Source organism: Gopherus flavomarginatus, chromosome 1, assembly GCF_025201925.1.
Source record: "Gopherus flavomarginatus isolate rGopFla2 chromosome 1, rGopFla2.mat.asm, whole genome shotgun sequence".
Classification (NCBI taxonomy): Eukaryota; Metazoa; Chordata; order Testudines; family Testudinidae; genus Gopherus; species Gopherus flavomarginatus.
The window spans coordinates 320,560,641-320,566,640 of NC_066617.1; positions in this window are offsets into that span (position 1 = coordinate 320,560,641).

A 6,000-nucleotide genomic window follows, 5' to 3' on the forward strand; every position below is an offset into this window, starting at 1 on the left:
GATAGAAAGAACATTACCCAGTGTTTCTGCAGAAGGGTGCAGGTTACTGCTCCCAAAACATTCTGGCAGATATGAGGTAGGAGTAGGCCTGCTTTGTTGCTCCCCAAAGACTCAAAAAGGGTCTGAAGACTTTGGTAGGAAGAGAGTTTTAAGGGAAGCCTGTTAGAGAGTGGAAGTTGTGAGGCAGAAAAAGAGAGTCCAAGGCCAACTCAACTCTTCAAGGTTTGCATGAAGCTCTATGAAGAGTTTGTTTCCAGAAGGAAACCAGGGATAATTCATCTGAGTTGAGATATCGTTTTTATAAGTATCACCTAGTCAGGAGCTTTTATAATTATGCATTTTAAATTCCTATCCTTAATACATTGTTCGTTAATAGTACAAAACATACGTTGTTTATGTTCAAAATGACATAGGAAAATATCTGTTACTGTGACAGACCATTGAAAAGGTGTCTTAATTAATTTTAAAATTATACGTTTTTGTATTTCTGAAATGATCTAATTTGGTAGCTGACTACCACTAGTTCCAGTTGTAGGGTCTGATATAGGAAAGTACTTTAGGATATGCTTAAAGTTTAGTACATGTTTAAACATTCTTCCTCCTAAAAAATGATGATTTCATTAATTGGGACCTTATTTTATAGAGCCTTAATTCATACCATCTGTTACTCAACTGTTTTTGACAGCTGTTATTAATCTCCACTCAGAGGCTGACAGTTGAAATCTTTCAGGAGGGAATTCGTGTTTCAACTTGATAATCCTATGGAAACTGATTATTGGGCTCTATTTCTCAGGTTACAAATCACAGACCAGCTTTTCTTTTGGTGATCAGCATCTTGACATCTCAAAGACATTGGAGGATGGATAGCTCAGTGGTTTGAGCATTGGCCTGTTAAATCCAGGGTTGTGAGTTCAGTCCTTGAGGGGGCCACTTAGGGATCTGGGGCAATATCAGTACTTGGTCCTGCTAGTGAAGGAAGGGAGCTGGACTCAATGACTTTTCAGGGTCCCTTCCAGTTCTAGGAGATAGGATATCTCCATTAGCTTATAAAAAACATTTACTGATTATTACTATCATCACCACTTGTTTGTTCTAGCCAGAAATTAGCCTGCTGTTGTTTGTAAGTAAATGATGCAGAACATTTTTGATTTTGCTTTTTATGGGAGTGATATGTGTGTAAACATTGATATAAAATTATGAAAAAATAAATAATCTCAGAAGGAAATTCTTGATCATGGTGGTTTTGAAAATAGAATGTTTGTTGATCTAACATCTCTGATGTTTTGTGGAAGAAGTAAATAAAGGCTGCTCACAAGGGCCCTGATCCAGGAAATCACTGAAACGTGTGAGTTTAAGCATTGGAAGAGTCCTATGAAGTCATGCTGAGTTATGTGCATACTGGAGTGCTTTTGCTAGACTGAAGCAAAAGGACATTACTAGAGCTGGTTAATTTTTTTTAGCTGAAGGGGGGTTTTTTGGAGAAAAAATGACTTTTTGAACAAAGCAAAATTTTCATAGCAGATTGTAGTTTTGCTTTAAATTTTACATTAAAAATACAGAAGAAAACAGAAACAAAACCCCAAAAATATTTTGGGGAAAGTTTTCCATTTTCAGATTCAGACTTTGATTTTCAAACATCTTGAATTTCTGCAAATAAAATTTTCTACAGAAAACAGTTGTCAAAAATCAAAAATGTTTTGGTTGTCTGTCAGTTTTGATTTTTCATCAAAAACAACAGTGTTTCAAAATTTTACAGTAGTTGGTGGGTTTTTTTTTTAACCCACTCTATATGCAGGGTCTTATCACTGTAACCCTGCAGCAGAGTTATGAGTGTGCACAGAGGACTGCACCCCTTAATGCCATGTGGGGGCCTCCTTGCTTCCCTGCATAAGTGGAGGGTGACACTGGTGGTTGGCCAGAGGAGAGGCTGTGAGATCCATGACTGTAGATGTAATGGCTCTAGCACTATGTTCAGATATGGCCTGACCCAGTTCTTACTGAAGTCAATGGAAAGATTCCCATTGAGAGTTGGATCAGCCCCTTTCCATTAACTTCAAGAGCCATTGGATTAGGTCCCAAAAGCAGAGGGGTTATAGTCCATTGACCATGGAGGAGCTGTGCTGCATCCTGGCCTTAGGTTGAGTGCATGAATTTGAACTCCTCCAGCCTCCTATGCTTCCCCAGCAGAAAGTGTCAGATGAAGCCTAACGTGTCTCATGGCACCCTGGAAATGCTAGTTTAAAAAAGAAAAATAATGGAAAATTACAAGCATATTGCTGCTTGTAACAATGTTATAATATGTGCCAAGATTATATAACTTGTGGAGTGTTGGGTGTATTCAAATACTAAATTCAATTAGCCAATCATTTTGTTATTTGAATGACTCCCTAGAACAAATTTCCTGGCTTTTACTTGTGTTTACATACTTTAATTGAAAATATTATGTAGTTTCCATTACCTGACTTGGTCCTTGTTTATCTGAATAAATCAGATAGCCAAACTTGCTCACTGCCAGTTAGTTAGGATCATCCAATTTCTGCTATTTCAAGTGGTCTGCAATAACCTGTGTATGAAATTAAATCACATTGCTGATAAATATTTACTTTAGATATATACCATGACAACACTCCTGCACGTGCACTTCCAGGAGACTCTGCCACTGATCTAGTCATGCTTAGATATTTTTATTGTGTTTCTGAATGCCTTGTTAGTGACAAATGGTATCAATTCATCTCCACTGCATTTCAGAGCTGAGATTAAAACCCCAGGTAATCACAACTGGATCTCAAAGGTCACAGTTTATTTGTCTGCATAACCCTTGTTTATTATAACTTATAACGTTAAAATGTCTTTCATCAAAAATGTTTATGTTCTCTTGATTCATGAAAAACCCATGAATGTTATGACGTATGTGTGATTAATGTGCATAAGTCTTGTCAAGTAGCGTCAGGCTAAGTACTGTTAGGCCTCAGCCTTCCAGAAGTTGTAAGAAGTGGGTACAGTTGAATCCTGCAAACATAAGCATAATCTAGGAAATTTCATAGACTGAAAAGGAAATTCTGTAAAAATAGAAATAGACTTGGGGTTACTATGCTCTGCAACCAAATACCTCTTTAAGCTGACTTGAGCATTTTTGAGTCTAGCAAATTGACCACAATTAGCCGCATAGAGAAGAGATGAGCTGAGCACAGGTGCACAGTTCATAAGATCAAGACAACCGCAAATATCACACTGAAACATTTGGCCACCTTGATTGGTTGACCTGATTTGAAACATGGCCAGCAAATACCATATAAAAAAGGTGCAAAGACGAAAGTGTTTGTGTGTGTGTTGACCTAAAAGAGACCACTCTTTGTCAGGCTCATATACACACCTCCTGAACCAAAGGCACTTGCGCTTCACCAACTGTCTGTGCCTGGCCAGTGCAGGAAACGGTCGACTGAAGGTAATGTATCTTTGGAATAACGCAGGGTAAGGTTTTGGAGTGAAGAGGTCTGATTGTGCTCGAACTAGTTAATCTTAAGTCTGCATTAATAATATAGTTTAATTATATTAGTAAATTGTTTAAGTTGTTAAAAATAGTAGTGGTCAATAGTTAATCAGCATATAATAACTGTGTATGTTTTTTGTGCCTTCCTGGGAACGGGTACAGCGCTGGTGAAACTAGTAGTTTATAAACCATAATAGCTTTACAAGTCACTGTGCCTGTCTTTAGTATAAGTTACCATCAAGTTATCATAAAAGTCAATAAAAGCTTATAAGTTGTTGTATAAGGTTATACGTAGGTTAAGGTTAGTAAAATATAGTTAATCAATATATTAGTATTGCATATGAAATTGTATTTGTTGAGGGTGGTTACAGTACATGTGAAGTTGCTAGGCAATCAGTAATGGTAGCCTTGCATGTGCATGTAACTATTTTCAATATTATTTACCTTTTATATGTGCATTTATAGAAATAGGTAGTTAATGCATAATATTACTTGAACATGTGCTCGTCTCCAGTATAACTTGCCATTTATATTAATCCTCACTCAGTGCTGGCCTTTAATTCTGTTTTTCTTATTCTTACTCTGTCCCTTTATAGGCAACAGAGACAGAATATGCATGGAGTGAAAGTTACAGATGCAGGCATGTGTCATTATATAATGCCTGCGTCTGTAACTTTCACTCCATGCATCTGAAGAAGTGAGGTTTTTTACCCACGAAAGCTTATGCCCAAATAAATCTCTTAGGCTTTAAGGTGCCACCGGACTCCTTGTTGTTTTTGTGGATACAGACTAACACGGCTACCTCCTGATACTTGACACCATGCAAAGGGTAAAAGTATTTTTAAATCAGCAAGTCTGGACAACTTGAACCCAGAAGAGTTGGCTGAGGAGATCTTTGGCCTGCTGATGTTAATTTTTAATTTAATCTTGGCATACTGGGGAAATTACAGGAAACTGGGAAAGTGCTAATTTCATGCCAATATTCAAAAAGAAAACCAAGATGCCCTGGGTAACTATAGGCTGGTTAGGCTGACAACAATCCCAGGCAAAACAATGGAAACACTTGCGGAGGACTTAATTAATAAAGAAGGAAAGGATATGGATATAACTAATGCCAGTCAACAAGATTCTCTAGAAAATAGATTTTGCAAACAAACCTGATTTCATTTTTTTTTATGAGATTACAAGCTTGATAAAGGTAACTGCACGGATGGAATATACTTAAAACATGTTAGTACTGAACAACATCTCCTCATATGGTAGCCGTTCCATACCTCTAACCATTTTCATTGCCCTTTTGTGTACCTTTTGCAATTCTAATATACCTTTTTTGAGATGAGGTGACCAGAACTGCACACAGTATTGAAGGTGCAGGTGTACCATGGAGATATATATATATATAATGGCATTATGGTATTTTCTGTTTTATTTTTTATTCTTTTCCAAATGGTTCCTAACATTCTATTGGCTTTTTTTGACTGCTGCTGTGCATTAAGTGGATGTTTTCAAAGAAATATCCACGATGACTCCAATATATCTTTCCTGAGTGGTAACAACTAAGTTAGACCCCATCATTTTATATATAAAGTTGGGATTATTTTTTTCCAATGTGCATTACTTTGCATTTATTACCATTACATTCCATCTGCCATTTTGTCACCCAGTCACCCAGTTTTGTGAGATACCTTTATAGCTCTTCGCAGTTGTAACTAGATGCCTGTCTGGAAGCTATGTATTACTTAAACAAGTTATTGGGCTCAGTAGTGGAGTAGCTCATGAAATGTAATGGCTTTAATATACAGGTGATCAGACTAGATGATCTTATGGTTCCTTCTGGCCTTAAAATCTTTGACTGTATGAGTTGCTATCTGAGGTTTATATTAAATGCTCAATAAATTCTATCTCACTCAGGATATAGTAGATCTGACAGAGAATCTGACTTCTGAAGCTTCCACCTACTCCTTGATAGTTGCCTACCTTTTTCCTATGTTGTACCATGGTTTCCTCATGCATATCTTATGACAACTGCACTCTGCCTTCCCCTTCCAGTGAGTAGAGAAAGCAGGCAGCCTCCTCCAGTATTCCACTGTACTCCAGGTGCTGCCATCTTTCCATCTTCTTCACTCTCCACTCTCTCCCAGAAGCCACAAGGGTCTTGTTTTCAGACACCCAGAAGCAAGCAAAGGTTGTTTCTAAAGCTAGAGGCAACACTTCCCTGCTTCTGATAACTCATTAAAAAGAGATGCACATACGAGAGAGGAAGGAACTGTCGCTACTTCAGAAGAGTCTCCCTTTGTCAAGCAGCCCAAGCCTTTTTGTATCCATGTGAACTAGACAATCGTTTCTGTTTGTCTCCAGCATTCAAGTCAGCATTGTGACCTTTGTAAGATAATCAGAAACAAACAAAAATCCCTCACAAAATTAAAGGTTTTAAGGATAATACTTCAGAACTTGATTTCACTTGTTGTACTTATACTTTCATTTTCATACTTAGCATGTGTATAGTAAAC